This window comes from Mchenga conophoros, linkage group LG15, assembly GCF_057382185.1.
Source record: "Mchenga conophoros isolate Kocher_MC1m ecotype Shallow Benthic linkage group LG15, M_conophoros_male_GT1.1, whole genome shotgun sequence".
Lineage (NCBI taxonomy): Eukaryota > Metazoa > Chordata > Actinopteri > Cichliformes > Cichlidae > Mchenga > Mchenga conophoros.
The window spans coordinates 9,897,332-9,918,719 of NC_140540.1; the positions used below are offsets into that span (position 1 = coordinate 9,897,332).

Genomic DNA, 21,388 nt, shown 5'->3' on the forward strand with positions numbered 1-21,388 from the left:
CTGTGTGAGGTAGAGACAGGTATAAGGGTGTATATAAAGATTGGGTCTCGCTGTATTGCTCAGTCTGCGATACAGCATCTATTCACAGGCACCATCCCACTACTGAGCGACACGGGGGCTTTGACCTGCTCCGTCGCCGACCTGGGCCGGTGCACCCCTCCTTAGGCGACCTGGTGGTCCCGGGCTCCCCGAGAATCACCATATCAATGCCGAACTTAGTGTGGATACCCGATCGACACAGCCTGCTGCAGCTCAGAGCTCCTGACCTTAAACGATCCTCCAACCTCAGCCTTCCGGTAGCTTGGATTACAGGCACGCGCCACCGCACCCGGCGAGAAGTAGCTACGTTAACAAGGATTTTAACTATGTCTGAGGTGACATCATCACATAAACTTCCTGCCCATCATTAGCCAAGTTGTAATGCAATAAGTTATTAGATAGAGAGATAGAGAGATTGATTGATTGATTGATTGATTGATTTAGTTTGTCTTCACCTGCTGGGCAGCAGGAGTGTTTAGGGTGGAGGATTTAGTTGCAGGTGGAGGTGGTGCAGGACAAGCAGAGCAGCAGGTTTGTGAGTGTTTTTGACGTCAATTAAAAATATAAATAAGGGCTGACGAGGCTGCTGTGTGAGGTAGAGACAGGTATAATGGTGTGTATAAAGATTGGGTCTCGCTGTATTGCTCAGGCTGCGCTACAGCATCTATTCACAGGCGCCATCCCACTACTGAGCAGCACGGGGGCTTTGACCTGCTCCGTCTCCGACCTGGGCCGGTGCACCCCTCTTTAGACGACCTGGTGGTCCCGGGCTCCCCCAGGATCACCATATGGATGCCGAACTTAGCGCGGACACCCGATCGACACAGCCTGCTGCAGCTCAGAGCTCCTGTGCTCAAACGATCCTCCAACCTCAGCCTCCCAGTAACTTGGATGACAGGCACGCGCCACCGCACCCGGCGAGAAGCAGCTACGTTCACAGGAAGTTTTACTTTCATTCATGTGAGCTCATCAGGTTAGTGGCCATCATCAGCCAAGATGAAATGCTGTAAAAGTAAAAAACCTAATCATTTCAAAATGAGGAAGTCAGCACAGTAATAACAGGTTGTTGTTTTTTGTTGGGTTTTTTTTTTTTGACCAAGCAAAAACATGACATAGCCTTTTTAATAAGCCGAAGGACAGCGTATGTGTACGTGTGTGTTTGTATATTATTGTTTTGTGTGTACACTGTCAGAAATACAATAAAAATGTTGAAGGATTTTTACTCAGTGTTTACAATTTTCGCAAGTATCTGATTGAATTGATGACAGCCTGTCATATTTTCATGCCATGACATGGGATGGGACCAGTCCTTATTTTAGGCTAATTGGAGTCAATAAGAAAGATTGTTTCAACTTGCTGAAAGTTTTGACTTCACAAAATCAGGTTTTTAGCACATCAGTGTCAATGTGAGCACATTCAAAGATGCACCAGTAATCAGCTTCCTGTAGTGAATTTTATTAGAATTATGTAGAATGTTTTTACAGTGTACATCATTATAAAACCCACTACAGTTCAGGGATGAACGGTGCACAACTGTGATAAGCAAGTTGTGAGAAACCTCGTGGTTCAACCAAATTTCAAGTGTATGTTGTGACAATATGAAGAAGAGCAAAGCTTGAATGTCAGAAGTGGGATTCGAACCCACGCCTCCAGAGGAGACTGCGCCCTGAACGCAGCGCCTTAGACCGCTCGGCCATCCTGACGTACTACATGGGACTTTCGTGGAGGTTACAACTTTAGATAGTTGGGACGACACAAACGTTATACTCCACATAACACATATAGCAGCTGTTCAGCCATGGAAACACATACTCGTGGCGCCCACTTTCTGTGCTGACTTTGAAGTCAGCTGTGCAGTTAGTGAGTCAGGGGAGTGTTTGTGACTTTTACGCACAAGCGCACCTCAGCACTCAGACACCCCACTCTGTAACTTTGTGTGGTGTACAACTGAATTTCAGACAGCTCTTTAATACCACATAGTGATTGACAAGTGTTTGTAAAGGGAGAGGTCAAGGTTTGCTGCTTGATTTTATACACCTCTCACTGAAAACACAATTATAGCACAGTTTTGGTGTCCCAGAGAAGACGCTCAAATGTTTCACATCCCAATCAGCGGATAAAAAAAACTCAGGTCCCACCGAGATTTGAACTCGGATCGCTGGATTCAGAGTCCAGAGTGCTAACCATTACACCATGGAACCCCTGTGAGAGTGTGTGAACTGCCTGATCATGGCAACCTGCCAAAAAGTATTCAGCCAATATGTAATATATATGTATATATATATATAGTTTTATATACTGTTGATTATAAGATGAAAAATCTATTTAAAAAAATAGAGAAATTATCCCAGTAAAATGCAACACAGTCCCTTCCCTGGCAATCTTTCACCATACACTCAAAGAAATGATGTAAAGAAAACATTTACTTTACCCTGAAATCCTGACTCATGCCTGTACTGAAGTTGTGCACAGTTCACTTCTAAAACAAAAAAAACCCCTTTTTACATGACAGTCAAAGCTGTGATCATAAGATGCAAATATTAAACCCAAAGCTTACCTGAATGAATTTCCTAGTTTGAGTTTGTCTCCACCTGCTGGGCATCAGAAGTGTTTAGGATGGAGGATGTATTTGCAGCTGTCCTGCAGGTGGAGGTGGTGTAGGACAAGCAGAGCAGCAGGTTTGTGAGTGTGACATCATCACATAAACTTCCTGCCCATCATTAGCCAAGTTGTAATGCAATAAGTTATTAGATAGAGAGATAGATTGATTGATTGATTGATTGATTTATTTAGTTTGTCTCCACCTGCTGGGCGGCAGGAGTGTTTAGGGTGGAGGATTTAGTTGCAGGTGGAGGTGGTGCAGGACAAGCAGAGCAGCAGGTTTGTGAGTGTTTTTGACGTCAATTAAAAATATAAATAAGGGCTGACGAGGCTGCTGTGTGAGGTAGAGACAGGTATAATGGTGTGTATAAAGATTGGGTCTCGCTGTATTGCTCAGGCTGCGCTACAGCATCTATTCACAGGCGCCATCCCACTACTGAGCAGCACGGGGGCTTTGACCTGCTCCGTCTCCGACCTGGGCCGGTGCACCCCTCTTTAGACGACCTGGTGGTCCCGGGCTCCCCCAGGATCACCATATCGATGCCGAACTTAGCGCGGACACCCGATCGACACAGCCTGCTGCAGCTCAGAGCTCCTGTGCTCAAACGATCCTCCAACCTCAGCCTCCCAGTAACTTGGATGACAGGCACGCGCCACCGCACCCGGCGAGAAGCAGCTACGTTCACAGGAAGTTTTACTTTCATTCATGTGAGCTCATCAGGTTAGTGGCCATCATCAGCCAAGATGAAATGCTGTAAAAGTAAAAAACCTAATCATTTCAAAATGAGGAAGTCAGCACAGTAATAACAGGTTGTTGTTTTTTGTTGGGTTTTTTTTTTTTTTTGACCAAGCAAAAACATGACAGCCTTTTTAATAAGCCGAAGGACAGCGTATGTGTACGTTTGTATATTATTGTATATTATAACTGTGATAAGCAAGTTGTGAGAAACCTCGTGGTTCAACCAAATTTCAAGTGTATGTTGTGACAATATGAAGAAGAGCAAAGCTTGAATGTCAGAAGTCCTTATTTTAGGCTAATTGGGGTCAATAAGAAAGATTGTTTCAACTTGCTGAAAGTTTTGACTTCACAAAATCAGGTTTTTAGCACATCAGTGTCAATGTGAGCACATTCAAAGATGCACACATTTAGTTGTGCACCAGTAATCAGCTTCCTGTAGTGAATTTTATTAGAATTATGTAGAATGTTTTTACAGTGTACATCATTATAAAATCCACTACAGTTCAGGGATGAACGGTGCACAACTGTGATAAGCAAGTTGTGAGAAACCTCGTGGTTCAACCAAATTTCAAGTGTATGTTGTGACAATATGAAGAAGAGTAAAGCTTGAATGTCAGAAGTGGGATTCGAACCCACGCCTCCAGAGGAGACTGCGACCTGAACGCAGCGCCTTAGACCGCTCGGCCATCCTGACGTACTACATGGGACTTTCGTGGAGGTTACAACTTTAGATAGTTGGGACGACACAAACGTTATACTCCACATAACACATATAGCAGCTGTTCAGCCATGGAAACACATACTCGTGGCGCCCACTTTCTGTGCTGACTTTGAAGTCAGCTGTGCAGTTAGTGAGTCAGGGGAGTGTTTGTGACTTTTACGCACAAGCGCACCTCAGCACTCAGACACCCCACTCTGTAACTTTGTGTGGTGTACAACTGAATTTCAGACAGCTCTTTAATACCACATAGTGATTGACAAGTGTTTGTAAAGGGAGAGGTCAAGGTTTGCTGCTTGATTTTATACACCTCTCACTGAAAACACAATTATAGCACAGTTTTGGTGTCCCAGAGAAGACGCTCAAATGTTTCACATCCCAATCAGCGGATAAAAAAAACTCAGGTCCCACCGAGATTTGAACTCGGATCGCTGGATTCAGAGTCCAGAGTGCTAACCATTACACCATGGAACCCCTGTGAGAGTGTGTGAACTGCCTGATCATGGCAACCTGCCAAAAAGTATTCAGCCAATATGTAATATATATGTATATATATATATAGTTTTATATACTGTTGATTATAAGATGAAAAATCTATTTAAAAAAATAGAGAAATTATCCCAGTAAAATGCAACACAGTCTGTAGGTTTCCTTCTAATGGAGCCTTAGCTTGACGCTCCGCTTGGTCCCTCTTTCCTTATCCACAAAAAACAAAAAACGAAACCGCAGTCCTTGATAGCTTCTCAATATTTACTTCAATAGTCCAAACAGGTACACAGCAACAGAATTCCAAATTACAAAAACTTATAAAGGTCAATTCAAAATGGATGAAGAGAGATTGCGAGGTCAAAAAACCATATGGCTCCACTCTCCTCTCGCCCAACTTCCTGTTTTCTGCACTATCAAAATAAAAGCATACATTTCAAATTAAACTGCATGTAGGCTTCTACATTACCGGCCCCTAATTGTTATCAATGTCTTTGAAACAATTACTACAAAATCTTTAACTTAAATGAAAAGATCTATGGCTACATCACTTAACTGAACTTCAACTATCTTAAAAGAATCTTCTTTCACTTTCCTCCCCTCAGAGGAAACTAGTTCTTGATTTTCGAAGAGTGCATCATTTATCTTCAGCTTCTTGCAAAAGGCACAGCTTTGTAACTGGTCGACAAAGCTCATTGGTCTTGGTCTTTACTTTCACCTGACGCACCAGACCTTTCTGGTCTGGAAAGGTCTCTACGATTCTTCCTAGTGGCCATGAATTTCTGGGTGCTGTGTCATCTACGATCAGCACAACATCACCAACATGGAAATTTCTCTTAGGTGTAGTCCATCGTTGATGCTCTTGGAGCTGCATGAGGTATTCCTTGCACCAGCGTTTCCAAAAAATGTCTGCAAGATATTGGATTTGTCTCCACCTGCGATTTACATACTGGGCATCCTTGTTGAAGATTCCTGGGGGTAATTCTGGCTTAACCTTCAGCAACAGGAGATGGTTGGGTGTTAAAGCCTCCAGGTCATTGGGATCTGAAGATTCCTTTGTAATAGGCCTGCTGTTTATAATAGCCTCAGCTTCACACAGCAAGGTGTGGAGACCTTCTTCATCCAACAGTTGTTCTTTTACTGTGACGTTCAAAATTTTTCTCACTGAGCGGATGAGTCTCTCCCAGCTTCCTCCATGGTGAGATCCTGCTGGTGGATTAAAATGCCATTGGATCCCCCTTTGCTGTAATGATTTTATGATCATACTGGAGTTCCATTCTTTAATTGCTTTCTTTAACTCACTGTTAGCTGATCGGAAGTTGGTTCCATTATCCGAGTACATCTCTTTAACTTGTCCTCTTCTGGCAAGGAATCTTCTGATGGCGTTGAGACATGCATCAGTGTCAAGTGAAGATGCAACCTCCAGATGTACAGCTCGTGTGGTAAGACATGTGAAAATGACACCATATCTTTTTACTTGACTTCTTCCCCTTTTTACCAGGAATGGACCAAAGTAGTCAACACCTACTTTGGTGAACGGAGGGTCATCAGGCAGGATCCTGCATTTTGGTAAATCTGCCATTATTTGTTTGCCAGTACTTCCGTGTAGCCTTTTACAGGTGACACATTTTGACAAGAACCTTCTAATGGCTCCATTTGCTCCAGGGATCCAAAATTTTTGACGCAGATGAGCCAACATGTGATTCCGTCCGGCGTGAGCTGTAACATCATGGGTATGTCTTAACACAAGCTGTGTGATATGTGACTCCTTTGGCAAGATGACTTGCTGCTTAGCATCATCTGGCATCGCTGCTCGACTCAACCTTCCTCCAACTCTTATGACTCCATCTTGCAGTACTGGAGTCAACTTGTAGAGAGAGCCTTTTTTCTTCACCCTTTGATGTTCTTTCAGCATTGCCAAGTCCTGTTCAAAACTTTGCTTCTGACAGTACTTCACAATTTCCATTTCTGCTTTAGACAAATCATCACAGGTTAGATTTTTTCCCTTGAAAGCTTTCTTGAATTGGCTCATCCTGATTTCCTCACTCATTGTGCTTGCTTCCTTTCTCTTTGCTATTAATTCCTTAAGCAAACTCTTCAGCTTCATGAACCAGGCTACAGCACGCTTTAGCTTTGTCCAAGATGAGTAGTGATTCATCAGCTGGTCTACTGCGTCTTTGAGCCCTTGCATCTGAATGACATGTGTCTGAGCTTCTCTTTTGACCTCTAAGTCATCAAAATCCAGCATTCTGGGATCTGGATTCTTCGGCCACTGATCTTCTGAGCAGAATAGGAAACTTGGTCCCGAAAGCCAATCGCCACATTTTAAGAATGCTGCAACAGTCTGTCCTCTAGAGACATGATCTGCTGGATTCAAAGTGGTATTGACATATCTCCACTGCCGAATGTGAGAATGGCTCAAGATTACTGAGATCCTATTAGAAACAAAGGTCTTGAATCTTGTGCCTTCACTATTCAAGTACTTTAGCACAGCCGTGCTATCTGTCCAAAAAACAGATTCATGCAGTTCTACTTCTAGTTCCTTCTTTAGAAGTTTATCCATCTTCACTGCAACAGTTGCGGCAATCAGTTCCATTCGTGGGATGGTTGGACACTTCAAAGGTGCAACCCTTGCCTTTGCCATTACCAAGGTGGACTGAGTCTCGCCACTTGCATTGCGCAGCAACAGGTAGCTTGCTGTGCCATAAGCGTCTTCGCTTGCGTCAGCGAAATGATGCAACTGCGCAAAGACTGGTGCACCAAACTGCTTTGACTTGATGCTCCTGTCAACTCCAAAGTCGTCAAGCCTTTGCAAATCTGCAACCCACTTATTCCAGCTCTTAATGACGTCCTCCGGTAGGTATTCATCCCAGCCGTATTTCCTCCGACATAAATCGTGCAAGATTTTTTTCGCACACAGAATCACCGGAGCAACAAATCCCAGTGGATCAAAGATGGAGCTGAGAAGGGAAAGCAGTCCTCTTCTAGTGTTCGGTCTGTTTTTAAGGTTGATCTTGAACTTGAACTGATCTGATTCAGCACACCACTGAATTCCCAATGCTCTTTCCATCGGCAAATTACTCTCGTCCGGATTCAGAACTTTAAATCCTTGTGCTCTTTCTTCATCAGGAATTGAGTTGAGCAACTTTCTGCTGTTGCTTGACCATTTTGTTAGTCGAAATCCGCCTTTTGCCAACATGTTCCTCAAGTCAGAACACAGGGTGATTGCTGCATCTTCCTCTGCAATTGACTTAAGACAGTCGTCCACGTAAAAATTTTTCTTGACTGTCCTTGCAGCTTCTTGACCAAATTCCCTTTCGAAATCAGTAGCGCATTTCTGAAGTGCAAAAGATGCAACACTTGGCGAAGAGGTGGCACCAAAGATGTGGACCAACATTTTGTGTTCTGCAAGCTTCTCCTTGTAATTCCCATCAGACCACCAAAGAAACCTGAGGAGATCTGTATCTTCCTTGCTGACTCTGACCTGGTGGAACATGGCCTCCACATCAGCCATTACTGCCACAATCTCCTGTCGAAACCTCAGGAGGACTCCCACCAGTGAGCTTGTCAAATCCGGTCCCTGCAAGAGATGCTGGTTCAGCGATGTTCCTTGAAAGCTTGCCCCGCAGTCGAAGACAACACGTAACCTTTGCTTGACCGGATGTCTCACTCCATGATGAGGCAAATACCATGTTCGTCCCTCCAGTGACTTACATTCAGCATCGTTCAGTTTGATCGCGTAACCCTTTTTTAGGATATCATCCATATATGCAACATATTCCTCGTAAAACTTGACATCTCTGGTGAATCTTTTCTGTAAGTTCAGCGCACGTTGCACTGCGACTTCTCTGTTGCTTGGCAAGCACAGCGCCTTGCTTCTCACTGGAAGACAAATACTATAATGGCCATCCTCCAGTTTTGCAGACTGAGACACCATGTTCAGAAACTGACGATCTTCCTTGGACATTTCAAGATTTTCGTCTTGTCCTGCATCAGGAAAGTCCTGCTTAAACTGTAGCTGCCAGAGCTCTTCCAACCTGGCTACTGATATCCTATTCACAGTCACTTGTGCTGATCTGTTTCTCCCACTCATGTCGCCTCCACTCCTAAGTGGTCCATTTACTGTCCAACCTAATATTGTTCTCACTGCGTAGGGTCCATTGTCCACGCTGTTTACCACCTTAAGCGGTTCCATGGCTTTGGGAACATTCACTCCTATGAGTAATCCAACATCCGCTTGGATAGTGGGAAGTTTCACTTCCGTCAGGTGTGACCACCTGTCAACATCTTCTTGGCTTGGGATATTGTTTTTACTTACAGGAATGTGGTCTTGTGCATACACCTCTGAAAGTTTAATAAACTGGCTACCATCCAGACTACTGACTTCCAGTCCAGTCACAATGCAGGTGTTCACAACAGATTCATTTCCCATCGTGCGGAGTGAAATTTTCGTAATTCGTCCATTCAAGTTCAGTTGTTTTATCAGTGACTCTGTCACAAAGGTGGCTGAGCTGCCTTGATCCAAGAATGCATATGTTGTTACTGTCTTGGTTCCTTTCTGGGCCTTGACACGTACTGGAACGATTGGAAGAATACAATCTTCCTTACCGGCCCCAGTCATGCTGAAAGTTGCTGTTGTTTGTACAAGAGCACTTGATACGAACTGTTGAGCAGCCCCCCTTGCTGTTTCTTCTTGTGAGTCCCTATTGGTGATGTGCAGCAGGGTAGGATGCAGTCGAGAGCATTCTTGACAATGGAGCTTGTCTTTGCAGCTGCTACTCATGTGGCCATGTTTCAAACAGGCAAAACACAGTCCTATGCTCCTTAAAAACTCAATCTTGTCCTTGTGAGGCTTGTCCTTGAGCTTTCTGCAGATTTGGAGGTTGTGTTGCTCTCCCTTGCAATAAACACAAGGTTTGCTGCTTGAATCCACTTGGACGGTCCGTGTTTTTGATGCCACTTGTTTGGCACTTTCTGTCTTGTTTTCCATTTGAGGGTCAGTGATTGCTGTTGTAAACACTTTCTTTGGTTTGAATGTCTCTGCATATTGTGGCTTTGCTCTTTGTCTGAATGAGTCCTTCACACCTGTTGTAGTTTCCCTTATATTTCCATAAAGTGGGTGTAGCACGTACCTAACTTGCTTATTGATAAAGTTGACAAAATCCTTAAACTTGACCTTTTTCTTCGTTTTGTCTTGCAGGTCACAAGCATATTTTCGCCACGCTTCTTTAAGTTTGTAAGGAAGCTTGTTAGCTAATGCCCTTAGGTTAGACGTATTATCCAAGTCTTCCATGTAGTTAACATCTGTCATTGCATTGTAGCAGCCGGTGAGAAACAATGCAAAGGACTGTAGTGCAGTGCCGTCTTCTGGCTTAATTGTCTGCCAATCCAAGGCCTCCTTTATGTAGGCTTCAGCTATCTTAAAGTCATCTCCAAAATACTCTTTGAGCATTTGTTTCGCCTTTGTATAACCCACTGAAGGTTCCATGTGGATGCAACTTTTAACCAACTCATGTGGTTGTCCACTCGTGTACTGAAGCAAATACTGTAGACGATCACGATTATTATCAGTGCGGTTTTCAATTCCATGTTCAATGGAACCGATAAAAGAGTTGTATTCGAGTGGATCTCCGTTGAAAGTTGGAATGGAGATGTCAGGTAATAGAGAAGCTTTGTGATTCTTTACCAGGTACTCAGTGACATTAACTTGCTGAGAAATGGCTTGACACAAACTATCGAGCACAGGTTCACCGGCCCTTTCAGTGCTTGGCGCAGGCACTGTCCTTTCATGCATTGGTGTCTGCACATCGTCGCCATCGTAGGGTGCTGATGAGACGTACTGCGATGTTGGGTGGAATGTGGTTTTAATTTCAGTTTTGCCATTCTGATCATCATCTGCAAAAATGCTCATGTCTGGCTGTGTATCTTCATATTTTTGCAAAACTTCCAGTTTTGCATCTGACTCAGCAAGGGCAGTCTGCATAGCATGCATTTCCTTTTTAGCCTTTATTGCAGCCTCTTTTCCTTTCATTTCTGCGTACCAATCCGCTTCTTCCTTTTCTATTGCCAAACTCTTCTCCAGAGCTGCAGCCTTTGCCTTTAATGCAGCACGCTCCATTTCTACCTTTAATCTAATAGAGGAAGATGTAGAAGAAGATGTAGAGGAAATGCTTCCGCGCTGTGATCCAGATCTACTGGAGCGTTTGCTTGCCGACTTTGATGACATGGACCTATTGTCTGCCTGCTTTCTTGTGTCGTCCTCTCTGTTCTGTTCAGAGAGTTTCATGACTTCATTCATCCACCCTTCACATTTCCAAAAGAAATCATTCAGGGACTTGTTCTTTGGATCAAACCAACTATTTTGATCTTCCAAAAATTCCTCTTCACTCATAAGTTGTTGCAGTTCAGAATTTAGGCTAGCAAAGTCTTGCTGCAAAGAGCTAAAGTCAACTCGTAATTTATTTTTAACGAGGTCAACGTTTGCATCATCTTCCATTAATTGCTCAATTTCTTTTTTCATGCCGGTTAATTGAGAGAGCTTATGTCTACGTGTGTTGACATTTCTAGTCTTGCAGTCTTCCATAGCCTTCTCAGTCATTTTTACAATCCTTTTTCCACTGTTTTGTTCGTCCATGGGTAGCAAAATTCCAAACTCAATCAATACACATGCACCTCAGCAAATTTAAAAAAAAAAAGGCAAGGCAATTTAAGACTTACGGTTTTCCATCTTCAGTTTTTCCTCGGTTCGGTATTTCCTTCTTACTTTATAGTCAGGCGTTTCCAAACTCCATTAATCCGTGAAGAGCAGGTTTTTTGACTAATGTAGGTTTCCTTCTAATGGAGCCTTAGCTTGACGCTCCGCTTGGTCCCTCTTTCCTTATCCACAAAAAACAAAAAACGAAACCGCAGTCCTTGATAGCTTCTCAATATTTACTTCAATAGTCCAAACAGGTACACAGCAACAGAATTCCAAATTACAAAAACTTATAAAGGTCAATTCAAAATGGATGAAGAGAGATTGCGAGGTCAAAAAACCATATGGCTCCACTCTCCTCTCGCCCAACTTCCTGTTTTCTGCACTATCAAAATAAAAGCATACATTTCAAATTAAACTGCATGTAGGCTTCTACACAGTCCCTTCCCTGGCAATCTTTCACCATATACTCAAAGAAATGATGTAAAGAAAACATTTACTTTACCCTGAAATCCTGACTCATGCCTGTACTGAAGTTGTGCACAGTTCACTTCTAAAACAAAAAAAACCCTTTTTACATGACAGTCAAAGCTGTGATCATAAGATGCAAAAATTAAACCCAAAGCTTACCTGAATGAATTTCCTAGTTTGAGTTTGTCTCCACCTGCTGGGCATCAGAAGTGTTTAGGATGGAGGATGTATTTGCAGCTGTCCTGCAGGTGGAGGTGGTGTAGGACAAGCAGAGCAGCAGGTTTGTGAGTGTGACATCATCACATAAACTTCCTGCCCATCATTAGCCAAGTTGTAATGCAATAAGTTATTAGATAGAAAGATAGAGAGATTGATTGATTGATTGATTGATTGATTTAGTTTGTCTCCACCTGCTGGGCGGCAGGAGTGTTTAGGGTGGAGGATTTAGTTGCAGGTGGAGGTGGTGCAGGACAAGCAGAGCAGCAGGTTTGTGAGTGTGTTTAACGTCAATTAAAAAGACAAAGAAGGACTGATGAGGTTGCTGTGTGAGGTAGAGACAGGTATAAGGGTGTATATAAAGATTGGGTCTCGCTGCATTGCTCAGTCTGCGCTACAGCATCTATTCACAGGCACCATCCCACTACTGAGCGACACGGGGGCTTTGACCTGCTCCGTCTCCGACCTGGGCCGGTGCACCCCTCCTTAGGCGACCTGGTGGTCCCGGGCTCCCCGAGGATCACCATATCAATGCCGAACTTAGTGTGGATACCCGATCGACACAGCCTGCTGCAGCTCAGAGCTCCTGACCTTAAACAACCCTCCAACCTCAGCCTTCCGGTAGCTTGGATTACAGGCACGCGCCACCGCACCCGGCGAGAAGCAGCTACGTTAACAAGGATTTTAACTATGTCTGAGGTGACATCATCACATAAACTTCCTGCCCATCATTAGCCAAGTTGTAATGCAATAAGTTATTAGATAGAGAGATAGAGAGATTGATTGATTGATTGATTGATTTAGTTTGTCTTCACCTGCTGGGCGGCAGGAGTGTTTAGGGTGGAGGATTTAGTTGCAGGTGGAGGTGGTGCAGGACAAGCAGAGCAGCAGGTTTGTGAGTGTTTTTGACGTCAATTAAAAATATAAATAAGGGCTGACGAGGCTGCTGTGTGAGGTAGAGACAGGTATAATGGTGTGTATAAAGATTGGGTCTCGCTGTATTGCTCAGGCTGCGCTACAGCATCTATTCACAGGCGCGATCCCACTACTGAGCAGCACGGGGGCTTTGACCTGCTCCGTCTCCGACCTGGGCCGGTGCACCCCTCTTTAGACGACCTGGTGGTCCCGGGCTCCCCCAGGATCACCATATGGATGCCGAACTTAGCGCGGACACCCGATCGACACAGCCTGCTGCAGCTCAGAGCTCCTGTGCTCAAACGATCCTCCAACCTCAGCCTCCCAGTAACTTGGATGACAGGCACGCGCCACCGCACCCGGCGAGAAGCAGCTACGTTCACAGGAAGTTTTACTTTCATTCATGTGAGCTCATCAGGTTAGTGGCCATCATCAGCCAAGATGAAATGCTGTAAAAGTAAAAAACCTAATCATTTCAAAATGAGGAAGTCAGCACAGTAATAACAGGTTGTTGTTTTTTGTTGGGTTTTTTTTTTTTGACCAAGCAAAAACATGACAGCCTTTTTAATAAGCCGAAGGACAGCGTATGTGTACGTGTGTGTTTGTATATTATTGTTTTGTGTGTACACTGTCAGAAATACAATAAAAATGTTGAAGGATTTTTACTCAGTGTTTACAATTTTCGCAAGTATCTGATTGAATTGATGACAGCCTGTCATATTTTCATGCCATGACATGGGATGGGACCAGTCCTTATTTTAGGCTAATTGGAGTCAATAAGAAAGATTGTTTCAACTTGCTGAAAGTTTTGACTTCACAAAATCAGGTTTTTAGCACATCAGTGTCAATGTGAGCACATTCAAAGATGCACACATTTAGTTGTGCACCAGTAATCAGCTTCCTGTAGTGAATTTTATTAGAATTATGTAGAATGTTTTTACAGTGTACATCATTATAAAATCCACTACAGTTCAGGGATGAACGGTGCACAACTGTGATAAGCAAGTTGTGAGAAACCTCGTGGTTCAACCAAATTTCAAGTGTATGTTGTGACAATATGAAGAAGAGTAAAGCTTGAATGTCAGAAGTGGGATTCGAACCCACGCCTCCAGAGGAGACTGCGACCTGAACGCAGCGCCTTAGACCGCTCGGCCATCCTGACGTACTACATGGGACTTTCGTGGAGGTTACAACTTTAGATAGTTGGGACGACACAAACGTTATACTCCACATAACACATATAGCAGCTGTTCAGCCATGGAAACACATACTCGTGGCGCCCACTTTCTGTGCTGACTTTGAAGTCAGCTGTGCAGTTAGTGAGTCAGGGGAGTGTCTGTGACTTTTACGCACAAGCGCACCTCAGCACTCAGACACCCCACTCTGTAACTTTGTGTGGTGTACAACTGAATTTCAGACAGCTCTTTAATACCACATAGTGATTGACAAGTGTTTGTAAAGGGAGAGGTCAAGGTTTGCTGCTTGATTTTATACACCTCTCACTGGAAACACAATTATAGCACAGTTTTGGTGTCCCAGAGAAGACGCTCAAATGTTTCACATCCCAATCAGCGGATAAAAAAAACTCAGGTCCCACCGAGATTTGAACTCGGATCGCTGGATTCAGAGTACAGAGTGCTAACCATTACACCATGGAACCCCTGTGAGAGTGTGTGAACTGCCTGATCATGGCAACCTGCCAAAAAGTATTCAGCCAATATGTAATATATATGTATATATATATATAGTTTTATATACTGTTGATTATAAGATGAAAAATCTATTTAAAAAAATAGAGAAATTATCCCAGTAAAATGCAACACAGTCCCTTCCCTGGCAATCTTTCACCATACACTCAAAGAAATGATGTAAAGAAAACATTTACTTTACCCTGAAATCCTGACTCATGCCTGTACTGAAGTTGTGCACAGTTCACTTCTAAAACAAAAAAAACCCTTTTTACATGACAGTCAAAGCTGTGATCATAAGATGCAAATATTAAACCCAAAGGTTACCTGAATGAATTTCCTAGTTTGAGTTTGTCTCCACCTGCTGGGCATCAGAAGTGTTTAGGATGGAGGATGTATTTGCAGCTGTCCTGCAGGTGGAGGTGGTGTAGGACAAGCAGAGCAGCAGGTTTGTGAGTGTGACATCATCACATAAACTTCCTGCCCATCATTAGCCAAGTTGTAATGCAATAAGTTATTAGATAGAGAGATAGACAGATAGAGAGATTGATTGATTGATTGATTGATTTAGTTTGTCTCCACCTGCTGGGCGGCAGGAGTGTTTAGGGTGGAGGATTTAGTTGCAGGTGGAGGTGGTGCAGGACAAGCAGAGCAGCAGGTTTGTGAGTATTTTTGACGTCAATTAAAAATATAAATAAGGGCTGACGAGGCTGCTGTGTGAGGTAGAGACAGGTATAATGGTGTGTATAAAGATTGGGTCTCGCTGTATTGCTCAGGCTGCGCTACAGCATCTATTCACAGGCACCATCCCACTACTGAGCGACACGGGGGCTTTGACCTGCTCCGTCTCCGACCTGGGCCGGTGCACCCCTCCTTAGGCGACCTGGTGGTCCCGGGCTCCCCGAGGATCACCATATCAATGCCGAACTTAGTGTGGATACCCGATCGACATAGCCTGCTGCAGCTCAGAGCTCCTGATCTTAAACGATCCTCCAACCTCAGCCTTCCGGTAGCTTGGATTACAGGCACGCGCCACCGCACCCGGCGAGAAGCAGCTACGTTAACAAGGATTTTAACTATGTCTGAGGTGACATCAGCACTCAGACACCCCACTCTGTAACTTTGTGTGGTGTACAACTGAATTTCAGACAGCTCTTTAATACCACATAGTGATTGACAAGTGTTTGTAATACTGTTAGATAATAATCACAAATTGTTACATTTGTGGAGCTGTGCCCATCATCAGCCAAGCTGTAACACAGTATTTGATGAGATAAATAAATAGATAGATAGGTAGACAGGTAGATAGATAGATAGATAGATAGATCGATCTAGATAGAACATCTTTCCAGATAAAAATACCTTTGTTTTTTTTATACATCTTCCAGTCTGTGAAGTGAAACGTTGTGTGGAAAGTGGATGAATGTGAAAGCTTGGGATGAGGGTCAGAGGGGAGTAGCTAGGGTTTTGGCACCCCACTAGTTCTAACAGAGAGCGTGCATTGTTCTCTGACCTAAATTTCATGACATGGAACTGCAGAATAAAAAAAGGTCAGAGTGAATTGGACGCAGCAGCAATGTATTCACTCTCCACCGCCCCACACAAATTGGTCAGACTATGACATCATCCAACTGTCAAAAAGTATTTTAAGACTAATTAGGAAAGTGCATTTTAGGAAAGATGTTAACCAATGAGCATATCTGATCTCATTTTCCTCATTTTTGCAGCTTTGGAGCAACTTTTCCAAAATATGCATTCACTGATTAGTTAATGATAAATGTTATGATAAAGGAAAAGGCCAAGGAACACCAGAACCTCTTGTACTCACAAATGTGAAGCTGTATTTCAGAGCAATCACTGTATACACAGCATACTAGGACAAGGATGTAATAAATGAGGCAACAAGCTTTCAGAGGCACAGTCAAGGTCACATTAAGGCCACACATTAGAAAGACTACAAGGAAATCTTTCTAAGTTTAAACAATTTCAAGCCCCGTATTTCCTCACCTGTTCGGCAGTACCCAGTTTTCCATTCACTTGACTTTCACCTGTCAATACACCTGCTCTCATTCCACTACAAACCAGCCACTCGGAATGTATTTCTGTCTACCACACATAAGTGTTTTCTTGTAAGACGTTTGGCAAGTCACAGTAAGAAAAACAAATGTGTCACTTTGACGGTCAAACCCCATTTAGTTGCTTTGGTTTTAGGGCCCTGTAAACCCCACTTTCATCTCAGCTGTTCTGCTTGGGTTCAAAACACTCTTAAGTATAATGTATAATAAACAGAAAAGAGACATTAAAATGCTCTTTTTGTCCAGCAGGCTCATCAGCATCTAAAACACATCTAGCGGCATCATCACATTCACGGGGGTGTCTTGTCAAGCCCCACTTGTCATTTCTCTGTGCCTGTTAGCTCATCTCGGTGCGTGGAGGAGGCGGTAGAGGGAAAATATAAATCCCACACTCCTTTTTATCACACTGACTCCATTCTTCACGGGCCTTGATGAGACAGGGGAGCAAACCTGGGTGGAGTCTGAAGATTTATGACTGCCAGAAGTGTGCTGGCCATTAGATCCCTGTGTCCTGCTAATGAACAATCACACTGAGAGGTACAGTATCTTTGGAGCTCATCGATCAAGAGTCATCTTCAGGGACGTGCAAGCTGTAGTCTGACAAGGTGGCACCAAAGGACAACAAGATTCATCTTTGTTTTCTACTCAGACTTGTACTCATGCTAGATCATGTGGTGTAGTGTCTCTGACGGAACACCACATGTTGTAAGTTTGTAGTTTTAGGTTTCATGTGTTTTTCTAAATCAGAGCTGAATTGCAACAGATTAACACAATAAAGTTGCAGTTAATAAATCAGTTTAGGATGTGCCAGACTGATAGTAGCAGCAAAACTGGCCCTGCATAACTCTAACCACAAACCCCCCAACATGCAATCACACCATCGTTACTCCTTTTGCCCCCTTGGGTATTGATGTGCAGTCGGCAGCCTCAGCTGCTGGTGATGCAGAACCTTCCCTGTGTTGTCATCAGTGTTGTGGCGTCTCATGGGAGAGCAGAGATGAGTGCTGTAATTAGCGGGGAATGAGGCCAGCAGCAACAAGAGCGTCTGTGTGGGGCCCCCTCTGGCCTCTGGGGACTCTGAGACGCGTGGCTAACCTGTGGTGCACTACCTGTGGCACTGAGGGCTGATGTGTTAGACACACAGTAAAGTGCCTTTATTTGAATTTTTCTTCCAAGGAGCCGGATTTTCTCGTATTTTTTTAAAAAGTTGTTTTGAGTAGTAGTTCTACAGGACTTGTGAAGGTCTTTGTTTGGCCATTGGCTGCTTTTTTACTTATTTTCAATGCATGTCAGATATATGTTTTTTTTTATTTGTTAGCTCTCATCTATGAATCATTAAGGTACAAAAAAAGGTCCATAACTCAAGAGAAGAACCAGTGTTCTGCACACACAAAATCCACCTAACCTGACACAAGACTTGAGAACCACATCTGGACCTTCAGTTGATCATCTACTGTTCACTGAAGTCTCATCAGCAATGGCCTCAGTGGAAGGGTGGCTGTCAAGAAGCCATTCTTAAGGAAAGGAAATAAGGGTGAAAGGATGAGGTATGCTAAATTACACAAGAACTGAACTGAAAATGAGTGGCGTCAGGTCTGTTAAATAACTGTTTGATTGTTATTTATCCTTATTTTAGGTTTTGTGCTGTTAGACTACACACTGCCTGTGTATTTCTGTAAATACCATGCAAAGTGACAGTTTGAGCCACTGGTGTTGGGGATCTCCACAACTGATGGAATTATAAATGCAGAAAAGTACTGTCAGAGTTTGATTGACCACGTAATGCCATCTGGAAAGTGTCTGATTTCCATGTCATTTTTCAGGATGGCAATGATCCCAAACACACATTGATTGTAGTAAAAGCATACCTGGATAGAAAAAACACACAACTGAGCACTTTACTCATGGATTTGGCTCCACAGTCTCTCAGCCTCAACGTCATTGGAGCAGTGTGGATCATCTTGACAGAGAACAGGGCAAAAGGCAACTTTTCAATTTTGGACATGAGGAGGGATTCAAGAATTTGGAATAGTACTGTAAAAACAACGCTTTTTTAATTTGTCCCAGTTGGAAAAGCAGAGGTGGAAAAAATAAAATCAGCATGTCAAATACTGGCATGGCTTCAGACACAGTTGATGGGAGCTACTAGTAATGCTGAAAAATATTTGTGTTTTACCTGTATGCTGTCACAAAGACTATGTTAAAAAGAATTACAAGAATATTGCCAGCAGAAAAAAAAGAAAGACAATCAGTGTGCAAGACCAGAAGCAAAAAGGAATGGATGAGTGTCCTCATGCAAAATCATAAATTTAGGGAAATAAATTATTTCTTTTACACAGGACGAGGATAAACTAAATGAACTAACACATAAACTAACACTAATTTAATCCAGATTAAAATTGTGTGGATTTATATGGTGTCAAAGACATGAAATGACTGTTTATATACTTAATTAATCTTTATGAAGAATTTGTTTTGTTTTGTTCTCTCCTGAAAATTCAGCAAATGTCTTATCATGCTTTCACTGTTAGAATGGACTGTAATAAATGACTTGTGTTTCCACTGTGTGTGTGTGTATGTATGTGTGTGTGAGTGTTACAGCCCCAGTCTCTGTGTCTGCGTGCGCTGGTGTGTGCAGGTGTATGACTGCTGCTTATGCTCCATCTGCTTCTGCCGCTGATGAGTAAAGCCATGAAATAGATCCAGCTGGAGATGTGCAGAGGAGCTTGAGGCCTCCTGGGAAATCATCCACACTTCCACCAGCACCATGTTGTCCACTTCCTTTGCACCCCAGAGAGCTATCAATAAGTGGGTAATTGAATTTTAAGCACAAACACTGCTGTCAAATGAGTGTTGCTGTGGTGGTGGTGGTGGTGGTGTGTGTGTGTGCGTGTGCGTGTGCGTGTGTGTGCGTGTGTGTGTGTCTGATGAGGCATGTTTAGCTGTGTGAACATGGTGATGCTCTCTGCGGACTTTGCGCAGAGAGGATGAATGTTTAATCCATTAAATAACAATTACAGCCTGTAATGGTCCAGAGAGGCTGGTGGAAGAAGGGAGAGAGGAAACATAGCTGGACTGTTCACAAGCCTCTAAACAGCGTGCATCCATTAAATGCGATTATCGGCATACACGTGCAGACAAAATGAAGATGTAAGACTAATAACATGTGCATAGATTCTCTGTAATGCTCTCAAGTTAATACATGTGTCTTGTTTTAACACTAAGGTGATTTCTGGGGTGTTTTATAACCTTAAGGGGATGCATAAATGCTCTGCACTTATATACACACGTGTAGATGACATTTAAGTATTTATCACTGTGTTTGATTTAGTGTATTTAATACAGGTAATGCTTGTGACCTTGTGATCTTTTAAATGGAAAAAAGGAACACTTCAAGTCTAAACATGCTACAGCTCACACCTTGGGAAGATATCTCCTCCTATAATCATTATGCAAGAGGGTATGTTAGGTTGGCCGGCTCTCTCTTGGAAATGAGATTTAAATCTCAATCAGTCTTTTCACCTGGATAAGTAACGGATAATGACATAATGAATGAAAGATACTCTATGATATAGCTTGTAGCACTTAAAATGCTAAATATTTATGATGTAAGAAAGGGAATTATTGTTTGTTCTTTCCTCCAAAGTGCCTCAAAGGTCCTCATTAAATGAAAGGATCTTAAAGTATGATTTGTCTTCTGCGCATCCTGAATTCAAATTAATTTAATGGTAAATGGAGAGAAATCAAACCACAAGTTGGCAGCTGTATTACAAAGTGCCAAAATAAATGATAATGATGCAAGCGCACCTATGGCTCTGCAGCCTTATAACTTATTTAATTCAGTGACCTCTGAACTCACTTGTAAGCACACAATGTCTGAACTTGGATTCGGTTAATGGTGTTGCCAGTATTTTTATTTAATTATGGGAAACGTTCATAAGAAGAGGCATGTCACAGTAATAAAATAAATAAATGTAAAAATAAATGGGTGAACAGACGTTTGAGGAAATTACATTTCCACTCCAGCTGTAAAGGAAATATGTGGTCTGCATAATAAAATAATATTCTAGTGGCTTTGAAATAGCAACTATGTTAATTAATGGTCATTCATGCGAATCAGGAGGCTAAAAGGAGACGGTGGAGAAGATGACCCAAAAGTGTGACTATTTTATTGATTTAATTGTTAGAAAGACTAAAAACATCTACACTTGATATGAAGAAAAGGTATCTTATTGCCAACATCAGTGCGAATACTGACTTACATGTTTTGTGAACTTGGCAATATAGTTTGTGTTTAAATAGCTGAGTGCTCATGAGATAGTGTTTTATAGTATTTATGTTTGTGAATCTGTCAGTGTGCTGCAAATAAGGAAATCGGATCATTTTGCATATATGTGTTTGGCACATATAAACTGACATTAAAGACAAAAAGGTATACGGGTAAGATTTGCCTGATCACACTAACACACTGACCTTTACCCTGACCAGACAAACACCGCTCACACTCCCAGCTCGATGAACGCGGTTTGTCAGTGCGATCGTTAAGTTGCACTCGTGATCCAAAATGAGTTTGCTAGCTGTGGATTTCTCATGCTGCTCACACAATGGCCTGTATACGGGAGCTGCCTGGTGGCATTGCTTAATTAGGCGAACAGTTGATTCATTTGCACTAATTGACAGCTAATTAAAGGAGTGAGGGCACATCAAGCTGATGTCCCTCTGAGCTGGGCCTTGACTGCGGATGAT

The 21,388-nt window shown here is 42.8% G+C and overlaps 12 non-coding genes across 12 annotated transcripts; all 12 read right to left on the bottom strand.

The window, feature by feature from the left end:
• Positions 1-34: 34 nt before the first annotated feature.
• On the bottom strand, positions 35-333 carry LOC146557759 (signal recognition particle RNA). Its single transcript, XR_014888813.1, has one exon.
• A 326-nt stretch (positions 334-659) lies between these two features.
• LOC146557760 (signal recognition particle RNA) lies at positions 660-958 on the bottom strand. Its single transcript, XR_014888807.1, has one exon.
• Positions 959-1,659: 701 nt separating this feature from the next.
• trnal-cag (transfer RNA leucine (anticodon CAG)) lies at positions 1,660-1,742 on the bottom strand. Its single transcript has one exon. It is a non-coding gene; the product is annotated as a tRNA-Leu (tRNA).
• A 426-nt stretch (positions 1,743-2,168) lies between these two features.
• trnaq-cug (transfer RNA glutamine (anticodon CUG)) lies at positions 2,169-2,240 on the bottom strand. Its single transcript has one exon. It is a non-coding gene; the product is annotated as a tRNA-Gln (tRNA).
• A 768-nt stretch (positions 2,241-3,008) lies between these two features.
• On the bottom strand, positions 3,009-3,307 carry LOC146557763 (signal recognition particle RNA). Its single transcript, XR_014888804.1, has one exon.
• Positions 3,308-3,990: 683 nt separating this feature from the next.
• On the bottom strand, positions 3,991-4,073 carry trnal-cag (transfer RNA leucine (anticodon CAG)). The gene has a single exon. It is a non-coding gene; the product is annotated as a tRNA-Leu (tRNA).
• A 426-nt stretch (positions 4,074-4,499) lies between these two features.
• Positions 4,500-4,571, bottom strand: trnaq-cug (transfer RNA glutamine (anticodon CUG)). Its single transcript has one exon. It is a non-coding gene; the product is annotated as a tRNA-Gln (tRNA).
• Positions 4,572-12,323: 7,752 nt separating this feature from the next.
• Positions 12,324-12,622, bottom strand: LOC146557766 (signal recognition particle RNA). Its single transcript, XR_014888811.1, has one exon.
• A 322-nt stretch (positions 12,623-12,944) lies between these two features.
• On the bottom strand, positions 12,945-13,243 carry LOC146557767 (signal recognition particle RNA). The gene has a single exon (XR_014888806.1).
• Positions 13,244-13,958: 715 nt separating this feature from the next.
• Positions 13,959-14,041, bottom strand: trnal-cag (transfer RNA leucine (anticodon CAG)). Its single transcript has one exon. It is a non-coding gene; the product is annotated as a tRNA-Leu (tRNA).
• Positions 14,042-14,467: 426 nt separating this feature from the next.
• trnaq-cug (transfer RNA glutamine (anticodon CUG)) lies at positions 14,468-14,539 on the bottom strand. Its single transcript has one exon. It is a non-coding gene; the product is annotated as a tRNA-Gln (tRNA).
• Positions 14,540-15,314: 775 nt separating this feature from the next.
• LOC146557770 (signal recognition particle RNA) lies at positions 15,315-15,613 on the bottom strand. The gene has a single exon (XR_014888809.1).
• Between the last annotated feature and the right edge of the window lie 5,775 nt (positions 15,614-21,388).